The sequence below is a fragment of the Heptranchias perlo genome, unplaced genomic scaffold (assembly GCF_035084215.1).
Source record: "Heptranchias perlo isolate sHepPer1 unplaced genomic scaffold, sHepPer1.hap1 HAP1_SCAFFOLD_44, whole genome shotgun sequence".
In the NCBI taxonomy this organism is placed as follows: domain Eukaryota; kingdom Metazoa; phylum Chordata; class Chondrichthyes; order Hexanchiformes; family Hexanchidae; genus Heptranchias; species Heptranchias perlo.
The window spans coordinates 7,130,122-7,151,878 of NW_027139453.1; positions in this window are offsets into that span (position 1 = coordinate 7,130,122).

Below are 21,757 nucleotides of genomic sequence, written 5' to 3' on the forward strand. Positions count from 1 at the left end.
CAAACAGGAACATCCTGTAAATACAGACACTCACACAGGAACATCCTGTAAATACAGACACTCACACAGGAACATCCTGTAGATGCAGAAACTCACACAGGAACATCCTGTAATTACAGACACTCACTCATGAACATCCTGTAAATACAGACATTCACTCAGGAATATCCTGTAAATAAAGACACTCACACAGGAACATCCTGTAAATACAGACACTCACACAGGAACATCCTGTAAATACAGACACTCATTCAGGAACATCCTGTAAATACAGACATTCACTCAGGAATATCCTGTAAATAAAGACACTCACACAGGAACATCCTGTAAATACAGACACTCACACAGGAACATCCTGTAAATACAGACACTCACACAGGAACATCCTGTAAATACAGACACTCACACAGGAACATCCTGTAGATGCAGAAAATCACACAGGAAAATCCTGTCAATACAGACACTCACTCTGGAACATCCTGTAAATACAGACACTCGCACAGGAACATCCTGTAAATACAGACACTCACATAGGAACATCCTGTTAATACAGACACTGAAGCTTGGGACATCCTGTAAATACAGACACTCACACAGGAACATCCTGTAAATACAGACACTCACACAGGAACATCCTGTAAATACTGACACTCACACAGGAACATCCTGTAAATACAGACACTCACATAGGAACATCCTGTTAATACAGACACTGAACCATGGGACATCCTGTAAATACAGACACTCAATCAGGAACTTCCTGTAAATACAGACACTCACACAGGAACAACCTGTAAATACTGACACTGAACCATGGGACATCCTGTAAATACAGACACTCACACAGGAACATCCTGTAAATACAGACAATCACACAGGAACATCCTGTAAATACAGGCAATCACACAGGAACATCCTGTAAATACTGAAACACACCCAGGAAACATCTTGTAAATATTTACAATCACTGAGGAACACCCTGTAAATATTGACACTCACTCAGAAACATCCTATAAACATTGACACTCACTCGGGGACATCCTGTTATCACTGAAACACACCCAGTGAACATCCTGTAAATACTGACACTCACCCAGCAACATTCTCAAAATACTGTCACTCACTCGGGAACATCCTGTAAATACTGAGACTCACTCAGGGACATCCTGTAAATGCCGACAATAACTCAGGAACATCCTGGAAATTTTAACAGTCACTCAGGAACATCCTATAAATACTGACACTCAATCGGCAAACCCTGACGGCCTACTTCGATATGGAGAGTTACCAGGAGGCTCCCTAATTGTATCTCCCATCTGGAAAACCCCATGTATCTGCTGAAGCTTACCAGGCGACCCCATAATTCCATCTCCCATCCTGGAAAACCCTCATTAATATACAGACTTACTAGGAGACAGGTAATTTTATTTTCCATCCCGGAATCCTCACCTGGATGTCGAGAATTTCAAGGAGACCCTGTAATTATATTTTACAATCCGGAAGCCACTAATGATGCAGACATGTACCAGGATATCCCGCAATTGCATCTCCCGTCCAGGAACCCAATGTAAATATAGGCATTTGTCAGTTGATATCGTAATTACCTCTCCTATCCCGGATACCACATTGAGCTTTAGAGACATACCAGCAAACCCCGTAATTACATCTCCCATCCTGGAAACCCAGCTCGATATGAAGACTTATGGGGGGTTCCTGTAATTAAATTCACTATGCCGGAAAATCGTATCGATATAGGCACTTAGTGGGAGACTCTATATTTGCATATCAATTCCTGATATAGATTTAGAGAATTACCAAGAGAGCCCCTAAATTGTACCTCATTTCGGTGGGAATCCCGCAAGCAATTAAAGCCAGCGGGATGCCACTTGACGCTATTTATTTTGCTTGTTCAGGTCATTAACTGACCTGATTGAGGGATTATGTGAGGAGGGGTGGGATTTTAAAGCAAACTGGGACTGTTGCCGACACTGGTGGAAACACTCCCAGTTCAAATGGACCTGTTGCAGCTGTCAGCCTGTGGCAGCTGTAAAGGTCCATTTGACAGGTGGGGGGGCAGACCCTCACCTCATTGCAGGAGGCCACTCTGTCACTTGGGACAAAGTTTAGCCTCCACCACCCTCCTCCTGACAATCAAAGTCACAACTTGCACACTTACCCCTGGGTCCAGACACATCTACCTACCTTGTGGACCCCCTCAGATGTACATTTTCCGGATGGGGGCCGCCGTAGCTGCAGTCATCACCTCCTCAGTGGGGCGAACGGCATCACCAGCCCCACCAGCCTCGCCATCCATGCCGTCCACCTCTGACACGTGGAGCTCCACAACAGAGTGCTGTGACACATCCACCTGTACAGCAGGAGAGAGGGCTACCGAAGAGAGAGATCCGTCGCAGAGGGCACTACCCTCGCCATAGGGTCCACAGACCGAGGCTCAGCTTCCTGGACCTCTCTGAGCAGCAGTGCACACGGAGGCTCAGAGTCACTCGACATGTAGTCGTGGATATCTGCAGCCTCTTTCATGCCGCGCTGCTCCCGGCTGGCCCGAGCACCATCTTCTTACCTGTCGCTGTCAAAGTCACCACTGCCCTCAACAACTTCTCCTCTGCATCCTTCCAGGGTGCAACGGGGGACATCGCCGACGTCTCTCAGCCGTCTGCACAAAAGAGCCCTGCAAATACACCTACACCCACTCTGCTTTGACACAATGGGTGGCATCAGTTGTGGGTCTTCATAGTGATCCTCAGGAAAGGGCATTAGTGCACAAACTAGACAAGATTCGCGAAGACATGGCAGTAGTGGTGTCAATATAATATGTAATGTGAGTTGGTCAGAAATTCAATATAAGTAACCACCATGACAAACTCTCAAACACCCTTGTGCATCCCCTTCATGCTCACGACATGTATGCATCACGCTGCCTACAGCACACATGTGATGCATGCCCTGTGGCTGCAGCACAGGTAGTGGCAGGTTGAGTGAGGCTGGCCGTGAAAGAGATGCACGAGAGGGTGAGTAAGAGATAGAGCCATGAGATTGTATGAGGATTCGGTTGAGTGGTAGTGGCGGGATGAGTACTGGCGAGGTGAGTAGGTGCAGGTAAGATGAGGATGAGGTTTGAGTGGGTATGAGGGGTGATGTGACAGAGTAGTGTTGGCAGTGCAGAAGGAGATGTGGGGTGGGGGCGGTGATGTGGCTGACAGAGTGTAGGGGAATGAGTAAGTGTACTCACTTCGGCTGACCTACTGAGGTCATTGCAGCGCCTCCTGCATTGTATGCAGGTGGGCGATATGTTGGTGGTGCAGGTGACCTCCTCTGCCACCTCGAGCCAGGCCTTCCTGGTGGCAGAGGCAGGCCGCTTCCTACCGCACGCCGGGGGGAAGATCTCTGTCCTCCCCCTCCTCCTCACCCCATGTATTGATACATGGAGTGAGGCATCATTAAACTGGGAGCAGCCTTCCCCCTGGGTTGCACCATGCTGTATTGTTTTCTATTTGTTGCAGCATCTGTCAGTGGAGGACTGCCCCTTTAAATCGAGCTCCTCCAGCTGACAGATCGTACTGCGCATGCGCAGACCGCCCGACGCGCTGATCAGCAGTGGGGAACCCGGAAGAACACGTAAGTGGATCCAATTGGGCTACGATCGCGCGGGGAGCTGACTGATTTCACCGGGCGCGTTACCCACGCGCCCGATTGCCACCCCCGCCGAGAACCCGCAGCCCTGGTAACATCGGGCCCTATGTCTCTATTTATAAAGCCCAGGATCCCGTATGCTTTTTAAACCGCATCCTCAACCTTCCCTGCAACTTTCAACGATTTGTGCACATATACCCCCAGATCTCTCTGTTCCTGAACGCATTTTAGAATTGCACCATTTCGGTCATATTGCCTCTCTTCGTTCTTTCGACCAAAATGTATCACTTCGCGCTTTTCTGCGTTAAATTTCATCTGCCAAGTGTCCGCCCATTCCATCAAGCTGTCTGTATCCTCTTGAAGTCTATTAGTATCCTGCACACTGTTCACTACACCTCCAAGTTTTGTTTCATCTGCAAGTTCTTAAATTCTGCCCTCTACACCCAAGTCCAAGTCATTAATATATATCAAAAAAGCAGTGGTCCCAGTTCCGACCACTGGGGAACACCACTGTACAATCCGAAAAAAAATCGTTAACCATTATCCTCTGTCATCTGTCACTTAGTGAATATTGTATCCCTGCTGCCCCTTTTATCCCATGGGGCTTCAACATTGAAGACAAGCCTATTATGCAGCACTTTATCAAACGCCTTTTGGAAGTCCATGCACACAACATCAACCGCATTGCCCTTTTCGAACCTTTCGGTTACCTCATCAAATAACTCAATCAAGTTAGTTAAACACGATCGGCCTTTAACAATTCCGTGCTGGCTTTCCTTAATTCATGCACACTTGATCAAGTGACTATGAATTGCGTCCTGGATTAACGTTTTTAAAAGTTTCTCCACCATCGAGGTTAAACTGACTGGCCTGTAATTGCTGATTTTATCCTTACTCCCTTTTTTGAAGAACGGTGTAACATTTCCAATTCTCCAGTCCTCTGGCACCACACCCGTATCCAGGAATGATGCGGAGATTATGGGCAGTATCTGCAAAATTCCTATCCTGACTTCCCTCACCAACCGAGGATGCATCCCATCCAGACCGAGTGACTTATCTACTTTAAACACAGCTAGCCTATCTAGTACCTCATATTTATCAATTTTTAGCCCATCCAGTATCTCAACTACATCTTCCGTTCCTGTGATTTTGGCAGCATCTTCTTCCTTGGTAAATACTGGAGAAAAGTACCCACTTGGAAACTCAGCCATGCCCTCTGCCTCCATGTGCATGATCGCCTTTTTGGTCCCGAATCGGTCCCACCTCTCCCTTTACTACCCGTTTATTCTTTTCATGCATATCGAAGACTTTTGGATTCCCTTTTTTGTTCGCTGCCAGTCTATTCTCATCGTCTCTCTTTGCCCCTCTCATTTCCATTTCCACTTCCACTCTGAACTTTTGACATTCAGCCTGATTCTCACTCGGTATTATCAACCTGACGTCTGTCATACGCCCCTTTGTTTCCTGCATCACTATATTTTTCGTTATCCAGGGAGTTCTGGCCTTAGTTGCCCTAACTTTCCCCCTCGTGGGAATGTATCTGGACTGTACCTGATTCATCTCCACTTAAAAGGCTACCCAATATTCAATTACAGTTTTGCCTGCCACTCTTTGATTCTAATTTACCCGGGCCAGAACCGTTCTCATCCCACTGCAATTCTCCCTCCACCAATTGAACATTTTTCTCGAGAGTCCTCCTCTGAGTTATCCATTTATAAACGGGGCCGTACCCTGAACATGGGCCGCACTCTGAACACGGACCCCACTCTCAACACAGAACCCACTCTGAGCACGGACTCCACTCTAAACAAAGACCACACGGTGAACACAGTCCCCACTCTGAACACAGTCCCCACTCTGACACAGAACCCACGGTGAACACAGTCCCCACACTGAGCACAGACCCACTCTGACACAGAACCCACGGTGAACACAGTCCCCACTCTGAGCACAGACCCACTCTGACACAGAACCCACGGTGAACACAGTCCCCACTCTGAGCACAGTCCCACTCTGACACAGAACCCACGGTGAACACAGTCCCCACTCTGAGCACAGACCCACTCTGAACGCAGACCCCACTCTGAATAAAGAGCCCACGCTGAAGATTTCTGTGTTAGTGTAGACAGAGATTTATTGTACATCTGGACGATGCTGTTCCTCTCTCCTCACTTCTCCTTCAAAACCCATGGCTCCACCCACCGTTATAACATTACATATGTCATTTAGATTTCCACCTCCTTTTAATCCACGAATTCTCCTCTCCAGCAATTTAGTTCTTTCTGTAAATCTTTTCTAAATCTGCTATTTATTTTCCCCATTTTACCTGCCTGACTCAGTAACTGAGTCATTTTCCAAATGAATTGCTTACTTTGCACACCAAGGAACAAAGCCACGTCATCATCACAATATATTTTCGGAAGGGACAGAAATTGCTCGAGGGAACGGAGGTATCTGTTTTTGTTGAAGTCCGAATTCAAGCAATATTCTGTCCGAAACAAACTGTGAGACAGGCCCATGTGTCACATGAGGAGAGATATGCCGAATATTCAGCTCTGGGACTGAAGACTTCAGATAACATTGCTATGTGGAGTTCAGACCCGGAGATATTTCGTGTCAGTAATGAAAGATATCCTTAAAAGTCCCTGAACTGGTAAAGTTGCTCTAAGGTGCCATTCAAGTGCCTTCAAAAACCTATTTAAATCCCTTTTAAAAACTATTTCTTCAAAGTTATTTTCTCCACCTATTTCTTTCCCCTACACTGTCTCTGCCTCACGTTCTGCGTGCTGTTGAATTCTTTGTAAAGCAATTTCCGATATCTATTTACAAACAAAGCCTGACACTGAATACACACCGAAATTGAACATTGTCCCCACTCTGAACACTGTCCCCACTCTGGAAACACAGAGCCCACAGGAAGCGGGGTGGGAGGCGGTGTAATCAATGTAGCTGTGAGAGCCGGTGTTCTTAATAAGTCCCTGAATTGACAGCGTTGCTCTGAGGTGCCGATCATGTGCACTCAAAAGAAAACCTAATTCTTCAAAAGACTTTTCCTCCATTCTCTTTTTAACCCGCACTCTCTCACACATTCTGCGTGGTTTCGAATTCTATGTAAATTAATCTGAGGTCTCTATTTATTAACAAAGCCTGACACTGAATACCGACCACCACTGCATAAGGACCATACTCTGAATAGAGGCCCCTCTCTGAACACAGACTCCATTATGAAGATGCCTTTCTTCGTGTACAGGAAACTTTATTGTACATCTGGACGATGCTGTTCCTCTCCCCTCACTTCTCCTTCACCCTCCATGGCTTCACAAACTATTGCAACATTACATATTTCATTTCCATTTCCCCTCATCTCCGTCATCAAATATTCCTCTCCTCCACTTTATTTCTTTCTCTAAGGATGCTGTAAATCTGCTTGTTATTTTTCACCATTTTAGTTGTTTTTCTCTGCAAATATAACATTCTGAACACAGACTTCACTCTGAACACAGGGGCCCACTTTTATTACAGACCCCACTCTGAACACAGCCAAAATTCTGAACAAAGAAACCACTCTGAACAAAGGCCGCACTCTGAACACAGGCCCAACTCTGAACACAGACCCCACACTGAACACAGGACCAAATCTGAACACAGACCCCACACTGAACACAGTCCCCACTCTGGACGCATGCCCCACTCTGAACATAGACTCTACTCCACATACAGGCATCACACAGAAAGCAAACCCAACGCTGGACACAGACCCCACTCTGAACAAAGACCCCACTCTGAGCAAACCCCACTCTGGACACAGACCACAGTCTGAACAAATAACCCACACTGAACAAAGAACTCACTCTGAAGATTCCTGTGTTAGTGTTGACGGGGTTTTATTGTACATCTGGAAAATGATGTTCCTCTATCCTCACTTCTCCTTCACCCCCGTGGCTCCACCCATCTTTGAATCATTACTTATGTTATTTACATTCCCCCGTCCTCTTCATTCCGAATTCTCCTCTCCTCCACTTTCGTTCTTTCTGCAAATCTTCTTTAAATCTGCTTTTTATTTTTTCCCCATTTTACCTGCCTGGTTCAGTAACTGAAACATTTTGGTGATTCTCCAAATGCATTCCTTACTTTGCATGCCAAGGAACAAAGTCACCTCATCGACAGAATATATTTTCATATGGGACAGAGATTGCTCAGGTGGAACGGAGCTATCTGTTTTGTTGAACTTCGAATTGAACGAATATTCTGTCCGAAACAAACTGTGAGGCAGGACCTTGTGTCACATGAGGAGAAACACTCTGAACATTCACCCCTGAGACTTAAAGATCTCAGGTAAAATTGCTATTTGGAGTTTAGAGCCTAATATATTACGTGCCAGTAATGAATTATGTCCTTATTATTCCCGGAAATGGTAAAGTTGCTTTAAGGTGCCAATCAAGTCCCTTCAAAAAACTGTTTAAAACCTTTTTCTTCCAAGTTATTTCCTCCATCTATCTCTTTAACCCGCACTCTCTCTCTGTCTCTCTGTCTCTCTCTCTCACGTGCTGCATGCAGTTGAATTCTTTGTAAAGCAAACAAACAAAGCCTGACGCTGAACACAGATCGTCACTGAACACAGACACAACTCTGATCACATTCCCCACTATGAACACTTTCCCCACTCTGAACACAGACCCCACTCTGAACACAGACCCCATTCTGAACACAGACCCCACTCCGAACACTGTCCCCAATCTGGTAACAAAACCCATAGGAAGCGGGGTGGGAGGAATTATAATCAAGTTCGCTGTTGGAAGCCTTGTTCTTTATAAGTCCCTGAATTAACGGAGTTGCGATCAGGTGCCGATCATGTGCCCTCAAAGGAATCTTTAAAACCTATTTCTTCAAAGGACTTTTCCACAATGTTCTCTTTAAGCCGCACTCTCTCACACATTCTACGTGCATTCTTTGTATAGTATCCTGAGATATCTATTCATAAACAAAGCCTGACACTTAATACTGACCACCACTGCATAAGGGCCATAATCTGAAAACAGCCCCCTCACTGAACACAGACCCCAATTTGAATACAATTGTCACAAAATTGTGTCCAGAACAAACTGTGAGATAGGGACCTGTGTCTCATGAGGGGAACACCATGAACATTCACCCCTGGGAACTAATTATCTCAGATAATATAGCTGTGCAGAGTTCAGACCCTAAAATATTTAGAGCCAGTAATGAAAATACATCCTTAATAAGCCTTGGATTGATAACGTGATTCTAAGGTGACGATTAATCCTTTATAAATTCGTCTGAGGTCTCTATTTCAACAAAGCCTGACACTGAACACAGATCCCACACGGAACACATACCCCATTCTGATAAAAAAAAACCGCTCTGAACACTGTCCAAGCTCGGATCACAGACCTCTCTCTGAACACAGCCCCCACTCTGATCAAGTTGACCCCAATCTGAACAAGTAGACCCCAATCTGAACAAGTTGACCCCAATCTGAACAAGTTGACCCCAATCTGAACAAATACCCCACGCTTAACACAGACCCCACTCTGAAGACAGACCAGACTTTGAACACAGACCACACTCTGAACAAAGACCACGCTCTGAAGATTTCTGTGTTAGTGTTAACGGAGCTTTATTGTACATCTGTTCCAAAAAAAAAACAACCATGTTCAATCTTTGCTCATAGCTAAAATTCTCCAGCTCTGGCAACAACCTCGCAAATCTCTTCTGTCCCCTCTCTAGTGCAATCACATCTTTACTGTAATGTGGTGACCAGAATTGTAGCAAGTACTCAAGCTGTGGCCTGACCAATGTTTTATGCTCTTCTAGCATAACCTCCCTGCTCTTGTATTCTATGCCTCCGCTAAAAAAGGAAAGTATCCCGTATGCCTCTTGAATCATCTGATCTACCTGTCCTGCTACATTCAGGGATCTGTGGACATGCACTCCAAGGTCCGTTGCTTCCTCTACTCCTCTCAGTAACCCCCATTTATTGTGTACTCCCTTGCCTTGTTTGTCTTTTCCTCACACTAATCTGCATTGAATTCCATTTGCCACTTTTCTGCCCACCTGACCAGTCCATTGATATCGTGCTGAAGTCTACAGCGTTCCTCCTCACGATCAACCACACGGCCAATATTTGTGTCATCTGCAAACTTCATGGTCAAGCTCCCCACATTCAAGGCCAAATCAATAATATAACCACAAAAAGCAAGAAACCTACTACTGAGCCTTGCGGGACCTGAATGGAAACAGCCTTCCAGTCGCGAAAACAACCGTCAACCACTTTACGAACAACTCGGGTTAGATACAGAGTAAAGCCCCTCCTACACATTCGCTTCAACACTCCCAGGGCAGGAACAACAGAGGTTAGATACAGAGTAAAGCTCCATCACCACTCTCCCATGCTCTGCGTGTGGGTTTCAGTCCCACACCGGGTGAGATCTACTAACAGAGGCCGGGATGTTGCCTGTGCCTTCCCCAGAGATCACTGCCTCCCCCCATTCTCGGTAATTCCACCTCCCTGTGATGCTGTGATCCTGAATATTTCTCTCTCTCTCTCTCTCTCTGTCATTCTACTCTCTCTCTGACCAGTCTCTATCACTCGCTCTGTCCCCGTCTCCAGCTCTCTCTGTCTGTCTCTCCCGTGTTTCGCTCTCTCTCGTCCATCTGTCGGTCTCTCTCAATCACCCCCTTGTCTTTCTCGGTCTTCCCCTCTGTCTCCTGTTATCTTTTTGTGCTCTCCTTCTCTTTATCTTGTCTCTGCCTCATCCCCTCTTCCGTCTCTCTCTGAACCTCTCTCTCTCTCTCTGCTCTCTCTTTCTCACCTTATTCTTTCACTCTCTCTCCTCCGCACTCTCTCGTCCTCTACCTTCTCTGTCTCCTTTTACTCTCTCTTTCTCACCCTACTCTGTCTCTGTCTCTGTCTGTCTGTCTCTCTCTCTCCTAATCGTTCTACCTCTACTCTCTCCATATATATACTCTCCCTTTCTATTCCCCTCTACTCTCTCTCTCTCTCTCTCTGTACCTCTCCTCTCTGTGATAATAAACTAAATGGCAAAAGATCTAGAGGGGGAATGAGGACACATTTTCAATGAGGTTTATTATGATTATAAATGCAAAATCTGAAAGAGCAACCTTATTCCATAGGAACATTCAAAATGCAATTGGATATGTCCTTGAAGAGAACTAATTTGCAGGGTTGTGGGGAAAAAGCTGTGGTGTGGGACAAATTTGGGCAGTTCTTTCAAATAGCCAGCACTGTACAGCTCAGAAAAAGGCCTTTCGGCCCAACAGTTCCATGTCGGTGTTTATGCTCCAAACGAGCATCCTCCCATCCTTTTTCATCCAACCCCATCAACATGTCCTTCTATTCCGTTCTCATCTCATTGAAACATATAAAATAAAATATAATATTCTGAGGGGGATTGACAGGATAGATGCTGAGAGATTGTTTTCCCTGACTGGCGAGTGTAGGACAAGTGGGAAGAGACTTCGGATAAGGGGTCGGACATTTACGACTGAGATGAGGAGGAATTTCTTCACTCAGAGGTTTGCGAATCTTTGGAATTCTCTACCCTAGAGGGCTGTGGATGCTCAGTCGTTGAGTACATTCAAGGCTGGGATTGATAGATTTTTGGACTTTAGGGGAATCAAGGGGTATGGGGATCGGGCGAGAATGTGGAGTTGAGGTAGAAGGGCAACCACGATCTGATTGAACAGCGGAGCAGGCTCAAGGGGCCATACGACCTACTCCTGCTCCCATTTTGTATCTTCTTATGATCTTACTCACTCATGTGTTTATTTCGCATCCCCTTAAATCCATCTTTGCTATTCGCCTCAACTACTCTTTGTAATAGCAACTTTTACATTGTCAGCACCATCTGGGTAAAGAAGTTTTTACTGCATTCATTATTCGATTCAATTCGATTTATTAGTGACGATCTTTTAATGATGACCCCTGGTTCTGGTCTCCCCTTCAAGTGGAAACATCTTCTCTACGTCTACCCTATCAAACAGATCATTAATCTTAAAACCTCTATCACGTCACTCCTCAGTCTTCTCTTTTCTAGAGAAAAGAGCCCCAGATTATTCTCTCTTTCCTGACATGTGTAACCTTTCAGTTCTACGATACTGTTGCAGAAAACTGTCCTGGATGCAATCTAGAAATGTATTGCCCTTATGTCACAGTCAAGGTGAAAATTAAAATCTCCCTTCATAACTGCTTTGCCTTAGCTACAGGCTCCGCTGATCTCCGTATTTCTGTGCAGGGTCAGTACTCCCTGTTTGAAGTATTTGTCTCATTAATTGTTTGCTTTTCATGCCCCAGTTCACCTCAGTTGTTTGTGATCTCCAGTGTGATAGGTCCGTCTTCGGGTACAGGCTCTGAACAGCAACTTGATTATTTGATCCGGGAGAGACAGCACACCGATTTTAAACAGACACAGAATGATCCGGGACTTGCAGCACAACCCTTTTAAACAGACACAGAATGTTCCTGGACTGACAGCACAACCCTTTTAAACAGACACAGAATGATCCTGGACTGACAGCACACCCCTTTTAAACAGACACAGAATGATCCGGGACTGACAGCACACCCCTTTTAAACAGACACAGAATGATCCGGGACTGACAGCACACCCCTTTTAAACAGACACAGAATGATCCGGGACTGACAGCACACCCCTTTTGAACAGACACAGAATGATCCGGGACTGACAGCACACCCCTTTCAAACTGACACGGAATGATCCGGGCCTGACAGCACCAACATCAAAATACTTTTTTCATTGCTCTAAGCAACAAAACTAACCGGCCACTTCCTAGAAGAACTGCTGGCACTTTCAGTTTACTTTGCAACATTGGCATTCCGGGGAAACAAATCCTCTGCAGCTGAATATCAAAGGAACTTCTGGAGGGTTGAAATGTATGAAAATGTACTACATAGGCGTGAAACATCTGTAGTCATCTGCAACACTGTATAACATACGCCTGAAACATCTGTAATCTCTACAACAATGAATAACATGGGGCTGAAACATTATAATTTCTGTAACAACGTGTAGCACAGGCCTGAAACATCTCTAATCTCTGTAACATTGTATAACATAGGCCTGAAACATCTCTAATCTCTGTAACATTGTATAACATAGGCCTGGAACAGCTCTATACTCTGTAACATTGTATAACATAGGCCAAAAGCATATCTAAACTCTGTAACATTGTGCAACATAGGCCAAAAGCATATCTAAACTCTGTAACATTGTATACCATAGGCCTGAAACAGCGCTAAACTCTGTAACATTGTATACCATAGGCCTGAAACATCTCTAAACGCTGTAACATTGTATAATATAGGCCCAAAACATCTATAATCTCTGTAATATTGTATAACATAGTCCTGAAACATCACACATACAAACACATATAGGCACATACATACACATAAAGGCATATCCACACACTCAAATTCGCAGACGCACACACACATACGCACACATATGCACATACACATACATACAGGGACGTGCACACACATACGCATATACGTACATAAGAGGGCAGGGAAACACACATAAGGGCACAAACACAAGCGTACACATACATATATAAAGGCACATACATAAACACACACACACTCATACAGGAACACACAAATAAAGGCACATACACATACATACGGGAACATACACACATATGTAAACATACACACATATAACGCCACATACACACATACACATACACACACATAAAGGCAAATACACACACATACAAACATAGACTTACATACACATACATCAAGGCACATACACAGACTTACACAAACATAAAGGTATAGAATCACAGAAAGTTAAAGCACAGAAGGAGGTCATTCGGCCCACTGTGTCCGTGCGGGCCGATAAAGACCTATCTAGCTAAATCCCACTTCCCAGCACTTGGTCCGTAGCCCTGCAGGTGACGGCACTTCAAGTGCTCATCCAAGTGCTTTTTAAATGAGCTGAGAGTTTCTGCCTCTACCACCCTTTCGGGCAGTAAGTTCCAGACCCCCACCACCCTCTAGGAGAAATCTTTTGTCCTCAACTCCGCTCTAATCCTTCTACCAATTACTTTAAATCTATGTCCCCTGGCACTGACATCTCTGCTAAGAGAAATAGGTCCTCACTATCCACTCTATCTGGTCCCCTCATTATATTATATACCTCAATTAAATCACCCCTCAGCCTCCTTTGTTCCGAAGAAAACAACCCCAGCCTATCCAATCTTTTCTCAAAGTTAAAATACTCCAGCCCTGGCAATGTCCTCGTAAATCTCGTCTGTGCCCTCTCGAGTGCAATCACATCTTTCCTTTAATGTGTGACCAGAACTGTACGCAGTACTGAAGCTGTGGCCTAACCAATGAATTATACAGTTGTAGTATAAACTCCCTGCTCTCTGCCTATGCCTCGGCTAATAAAGGAATGCATTCCATATGCCTTCTTAAGCAACTTATCAACCTGTCCTGCCATCTTCAGGGATCTGTAGATATGCACTCCAAGGTCCCTTTGTTCCTCTACACATTTCAGTATCCTTCCATTTATTGTTTATTCCCTTGCCTTGTTTGCCTTTCCAAAATGCATTATCTCACACTTGTCCGGATGGAATTCCATTTGCCACTTTTCTGCCAACCTGACCAGTCCATTAATATCTTCCTGCAGTCTGCAGCTTTCCTCCTCACTGACAACAACATGGCCAATTTTTGTATCACCTGAAAACCTCTTGATCAAGCCCCCCACATTCAAGTACAAACCATTAATATATCCCACAAAAAGCAACGGACCTGTTACTGAGCCTGGCGGAACCCTACTGGAAACAGCCTTCCAGTCGCAAAAACACCCGTCGACCATTACACTTTTCTTCCTGCGACTTAGTCAATGTTGGCTCCAATCAATCACTCTCCCTTGGATCACATGGGATTGTACTTTTTGACCAGTCTGCCATGTGGGACTTTGTCAGAAGCCTTGCTAAGATCCATGTAAACGAGATCAAACGCGTTAACCTCATCGACCCTCCTTCTAACCTGCTCAAATAATTCAATCAAGTTAGTCAGACACGACCCTCCGTTAACAAATCCATGCTGACTGCCCTTGATTAACCCATGCCTTTCTGAATGACGGTTTATCTTATCCCTCAGAATCGATTCCAATAATTTGCCCACCACCGACCTTGGACTGACTGGATATATTACTCCATCTATCGCTTTCTCCCTTTTTAAATAATGGTACAGCATGAGCAGTCCTCCAATCCTCTGGCACACACCTGTGGTCAGGGAGGATGGAAAATGATGGTCAGAACCTCCACTATTGCCTCCCTTGTATCTCTTAACAGCCTGGGATACATTCCATCCGGGCCGAGTGATTTATCTACTATCAAAGATGCCAATCTCCTTAATATTTCCTCTCTCACTATGTTAAGCCCATCCAATATTTCACACTCCTCCTCCTTAACTTCAATTCCTGCATCATCCCTCTCCTTTGTGAAGTCAGAAGCAAAGTTCTCATTAAGAACCATACCCACATTTTCGACCTCCACACATAGGTTAGCTTTTTGATCTCTAATAGGCCGTATTTTTCCTTAGTTATCCTCTTGCTCTTGAAGTAGTTTTAAAACATTTTTTTGGGTTTTCCTTAATTTTAATTGGCGGTATTTTTCTTTTCTTTCCTAATTTCCTTTTTATTTTCATCTATTTAATTTAATTGCACTTTCTATACTCCACTTGGCTTTCTGCAGTACTGACTCTTAGTGTCTAACATAAGCTTCCCTTTATTGCTTTATCTTACCCTCCATGTTCCTTGTCATCCAGGAGGCTCGAGAGTTGGCAGTCACACCCTTTATCGTTGTGGCAACACGTTTACTCTGAAACCCTTGAATCTCCCATTTTAATGGCTCGGACTGCTCTGACACTGATTTACCTTCAAGGAGCTGTTTCCATTCCATTTTTGCTAAATCACTTCTCAGCTTAGTAAAATTGGCCTGAAACCAATTTTGATCTTTAACTCCTGTTCTGTCTCTCCTCCACCCTACTTCATCTAACCCTATCAGCATACCCTTCTATTCATTTTTCCCTCGTGTGCTTATATAGTGATTTAAAAGGGATTTGGGTGTCTTTGTAGATGAATCATAGAAATTTAGCATGCAGGTACGATAAAGAATTCGGAAGGCGAATGGCATGTTAGACTTTATTGCAAGGGGGTTGGGTTAATTCCTGCTCACATGATTCATCTCTGTTTGTGGAAATACGCTTAGCAGAATAGCAGGTATTGCTTGCCAGCTATTCAAAAAATTCAGTTCAAATTAGAAAATGAACAGACAGATTCAGTTACAGAGACGGACTGTCAAAAATACGGAAAAACAAGGTCCAGAAGATTTAGAGATAGAAGCAAATCAGAGGCATGGATAATTTCTGGATAAAGAAGAGTGTGTATATGTCACTTGATGATGGAAGTTAATAAAATGAGTTCAGGAATCGAGGATGAATGAGATGTGGAGGCAGAGGTGCAGCAGAAGTTAGAACCAAAAGCAGGCTGTCCTCTCGAACAATGGGAAAATCTTGCAGGACTCCAGGCCACGGGTGGGCCTTGCACATCCTGAGCAGCTCTTTTGCGAACGAGGGGTGGAGAAGCTGTGATAAGCTCATGAAATGTGTTCAGAGTGCAGACTGAGATCATTGTGGAAGTGTTTGTTTTGGGATAGTCCTGTTGCATCAGGGATCTAAAGTTCGAAAGAAGACACGGACAGAGACAAAACGTGGGTACGTGACAGACAGATAGGGAACAGTGACAGGTGGAAATAAAAGAGAGAGAGAGAGAGAGAGACTTAGAGAGAGAGAGAGAAGAGAGGGTAGGAGAGAGAGAATGAGGCAGAGAGATAGAAATGAAGGAGGGAAGGTATAGCAGCAGAGATGGAAAGGAAGAGAATGAGGCAGAGAGAGAAAGAGGAGTGAGAGACAGGAAAGCGTCAGAAGTGGCGAGAGACAATGAGGCTGGGAGAAGAGAGAGGGACGATACAGATGGAGTGAGGAGGAATGAGAGCGATGCAAGCAGAGGGAACGAGAGATAGAGAAGAGAGGAAGGCAGGAAGTGTCGGAGAGACGAGGCAGAGTGAAATAAGCGAGAGGTAGAGAGAGAAAGATTGAGAGAAAGAAAAGACAGACCCCGTAAAGGTGAATGAAAGAGGGAGAACGAGGCAGGGAGTGACAGGGCCAGAGATAAATAAACAGAGGCAGAGAAATCAGAGTCAGAGAAAGATGAAGCATAGAGAGAGATTAAATAAGTCAAAGAGAGAAACAGTGAGAGAAAACGAGACCGAGGGATTAGGCAGAGGCAGAGAGAGAGAGAGAGAGACAGAAGGTGGAACATATTTTATCCCTGCTTCCCTACACAGTTAAATATTTCTTATATTTTTATTCTTCTATAATAAGAGCGGTGTTGGGTTATAATCACAGATTTTGAACCCATACAATTGTGTTCAGTTAGTACTGATTTTTAGACAGTTACTGAAGTCAGATCAGGTTCATCCAGGAGCAGCGAGTTATACTGACACCTTCGCATGGTTCTCTGGTCAATCGCCCTCTACACTGGCACATCAAACTCTCCCAGAGTCGGTACGGCAAGGGTTAGATACAGAGTAAAGCTCCCTCTACACTGGCTCCATCAAATACTGCCAGGGCAGGAGCAGCACGGATTAGAAACAGAGTAAAACTCCCGTTACTCTGTCCAATCAAACATTCACAGGGCAGGTATAGCACGGGTTAGGTTCAGAGTAAAGCTCCCGCTTCAATGTCCGATAAAGCAATCTGATGTGCCTGATGTAATGTGTGTCTCCTTCCAATCTGCCTGAAAAAAAACCCGTTCAAGTGAGATATCTTGAACCCTGAACGGTCAGAGTGCTGACACTATGGGACACTCGTCTTATCTCAGTAACTTTCTGAATGTGTAATTAGGCACTTTCAGAGATTCCCTGCTGTGGTCTCCTCTTCCCATTACCTATGATTCTGACATCTTAACGAAGCCTCAAACGACCCCTGAACACCCCATCCTCGGACACAATGATCCTAAAGAGAAACAAGACACGTGTATGAAGCAGTGATCAATGCACTGAGTTTTATTTCTGAGTATATCCCATTATTCAAAAAGCAGTAATACAGGGTCAGGGGTTGTGGGACCTACACAATCAAATAGAGCCTGCTCCCCATGAACGAAGGTTTCATTCAGTGAGAACTTGGAGAGCTCGGGCTGGTGAGAATCCATCACTGGATCTTTCAGTGTTTCGGTCGATAACATTGGATACCTTTTTGGCAGAATATCGGCAGTGTCTCCTCGGTTGTTTTACAGGAGCCCTCACGACACATTGCTCCAAGCGAGCCGCAGATATTCATGAACACTAAAATCCAAAATGAAGAGTTAATTAATTGAACGTTCTGGACACAGTTGGAGCAAGAACAATGAGGAAACCTGAAGCTGAGTCTGTCCGTGTTACTGGGACTGACTCTGGACCACACATGAACCTCAGCTCATTTGTACTTCTTTAAACCTCACACTGACCCCTCCCAGACCTGCAGAGACTCATTCTTTGTTCTCAAGGGCAGCCCAATAGGTTTTCCACAGAATGGAGACCACTGTTCACGCCATCTGAGACTGGAGACAAAGAAAATAAAGATCTGACATTTATATAGAGTCTTCCCCGTCAACAGAAGGGTCCAAGGTGTTTCACTGACAAAGGATTATTCCTGAAGTGCCAACACTATTTTGTAACCAAATTGCTCACAACAAAGTCCCACCAACAGCAAATGAGATTTGACAGTGTGGGGAGTTTCTGGTGATGTTAGTTGAGAGAGTGATGTTGGTCCAAGAAACCAGGAGAACTCCCAGCTCTTCAAATAATGCGACCAAATTTTTCCTGCCCCATGAACAGGTAGACAAGGTTTCCGTTTAACGATTCTTTCAAAAGATGACACCTCCAACAGTGCAGCACTCCCCCAGTGCTGGGCTGTATGTACTGGAGTGGGACATCAACCCACAACTTGTTCACTCAATTCACAACTGAGGCAAACTGACACCCGGCCACTGAAAATTGATAGTTTCACTGCTTGACTCCACTACTTAATCAGTGTCCTCATATTCTGATCTCTGTGAAGGCTGCAGACTTATTAGGATTCAGAAACCTGTTTTGAAACCCTTTTGATCCAATCCCCTCCCCTCATGTTATGAAAATCTGACTCATGTCTGGGGTCCGGTTCCTCAGACGCCTCCAGTATCGCTCCAATTCACCATTCTTCATCTGTGGGTCTGAGCAGTGAGTGTGAGGGAAAGGGGCTGAAATAGTTCCCGATCCCGTCCGCACTCTCACCATTTGCACCAGGGAGCACTGATCGGGAGCAGGAACTGTGAGTTTCTCCCTCCGGATTACCTGGGTACTGCGGCCAATTACAGAGTTTCACAAACAGGTCAATGCTCCGGCTGAGATCCGAAGATTTGGCACTGGCCGGTAATTCGTGCTTTAATTCCTGGTCTGTTTGGATCATAACACAACACTCACCATTCCCAATCCCCGCTCAGGTACCGACTAAACAATCGGGGGATTTACTTACCTGTGGAACTGGTTCAGGTTAAATTCTTCAATCATTCTTACAATAACATTCATTTAACCAATCAGACCGTGAGCTTCAGTCAGAGAATAAAATAGTTTAAACAAAACTTGGTGCTGAGAGATCAGAGAAACTTACCTTGGGCACCATGGATCCCCCGTCCAGCTGTTAAGGACTGAGTGAGCACCAGGACTCCAAATACCAAGAGCAGAACGTTCATCACCTTCTGCTGAGTTCCTCAGGATGTGGAGATGCCGGTGATGGACTGGGGTTGACAATTGTAAACAATTTTACAACACCAAGTTATAGTCCAGCAATTTTATTTTAAATTCACAAGCTTTCGGAGATTTTCTCCTTCCTCAGGCAAATGTTTGATCCTCAGAGTCAGGATCAAACAGCTGGAGTTCACAAGTTCTGTATCTAGACTCAGAGAGTTTGCTGCAGTTATAATCACATTTACGGTGAAGGACTCTCTGCAAATATCCGGAGAAAACGAATTTCCCTTCTGTGTGACAGTCGATCAGTTGGAAGCTTGCCTCAGTTTGCAGTTCTCTATCTTTCAGATCACAAGTTTGTGTTTTTGGCCCCTCTTCAGGTTCAAAAGATGAGCTCATCTGACAGGATGTGCCAGGTACACACGCATGAAATTTAACCCTTAACTACACCCCAGGTATTGCATAAACATCAGTTCTTAATCAGAACCGTCTCTCCTGCCCGGTCCCCGTGCACTTTAATATGCCAACTGGACTGATGTCTCTTGCGCTGAGCCCCTCTTGGGCAGTGATGGACTGAGTCAGCACCAGGACTCCAAATACCGAGAACAGCGCTTCCATCAGTTCTGGCACAGAGAGTTTGTTGCATTTCATAATCACACACGTGGGGACTGACCGGTCTCCGAAATTATACTGGGAAAAGTTTTTTCCTTTCTGTGTGACTGCTGGTCAGTTGGCAGCTGGACTAAATTGGCAGTTCTCGATCTCCCAGATCACAAGGTTGTGAGCTGTGGCCCAACTAAATGGCTTAACATGTGAGTTAAGGTGACAGAATGTGACAGGTACACGAACAGGACATTTAATCCATCAACTCCAACTACAGTATTCTCTCCACGTGAAGTCTATATATAACCCGTTGCTCCTGCTCGCTCCACTTGCTCTTTAATATTTAATATTCCACCAGTAAACAACAACAGATGTTCCGGGACTGACTGCACATCCCTGTTAAACAGACACAGAATGAACCGAGACTGACTGTTCACCCCTTTTAAGCTGGGACATAGTGACCAGGGACTGACCGCATACCACTTTTAGTCAGGCACAGAATGGTTTTGGACTCACAGCACACCCCTTTTAAACAGACACAGAATGATCCGGGACTGACAGCACACCCCTTTTAAACAGGCACAGAATGATCCGGGACTGACAGCAGACCCCTTTTAAACTGGCGCAGAATGGTTTGGGACTGACAGCACACCCATTTTAAACAGGCACAGAATGGTTTGGGACTCACAGCTCACCCCTTTTAAACAGACACAGAATGACCCGGAACTGACAGCACATCCAGTTTAAACAGGCTCAGAATGATCCGGGACGGATATATATAACTAAACTGGTCTTCAGTATACAGGATATAATTTGAAAGTTTGCAGAAGAGACGAAACTCAGAAACGTGGTAAACAGTGTCGAGGATGGTAACAGTCTGCAGGAGGACACAGGCAGACTGGTGAAATTGGTACACCCGTGGCAGATGTAATTTAACGCAGAGAAGTGTGAAGTGATACAGTTGCTGGATGAATGAGGAGAGGCAATATAAATTTTAAAGGGGGTGCAGGAACTGAGAGATCTGTGGGTATATGTGCACACATCTTTGAAGGTGGCCGGACAAGTTGAGAAGGCGTAAAACATGTGAAATCGTCGGCTTTATTGATAGAGGCATAGATAAAAATGGAAGAAGAATATGTTAAACCTTTATTAAACACTGCTTAGGCCTCAACAGGAGTATTGAGTTCAATCCTGGGCAGCGCACTTTAGGAAGGATGTCAAGGCCTTGGAGAAGGTGCAGAAGACATTTGCTAGAATGCTACTAAGGATGAGGAACGTCAATTATTTGGAGAGACTGGAGAAGCTGCTATGTTCTCCTAAGAAGAGAGAAGGATAAGGAGTGATTTGATCGAGGTGAGCAAAATCATGAACGGTTTTATGGAGTAAAGAAGTAGAAACTGTTTCCAGTGGCAAACGGGTCGGTAATGGTAGGATTCAGATTAAAGGTGATCGGCGAAAGAGCCAGTGAAGACATGAGGAAACATTTATTTTCTCAAGGAGTTGTAATGATCTGGAATGTGCTGCCTGAAAGGGTGATGGAAGAAGATTCAATAGAAACTTTCAAAAGGGAATTGGGTAAACATTTGAAGGGAAAAAATTACAGGGCTATGAGGAAAGAGCAGCTAATGGGACAAATTGGATCGTTCTTTCAAAGAGA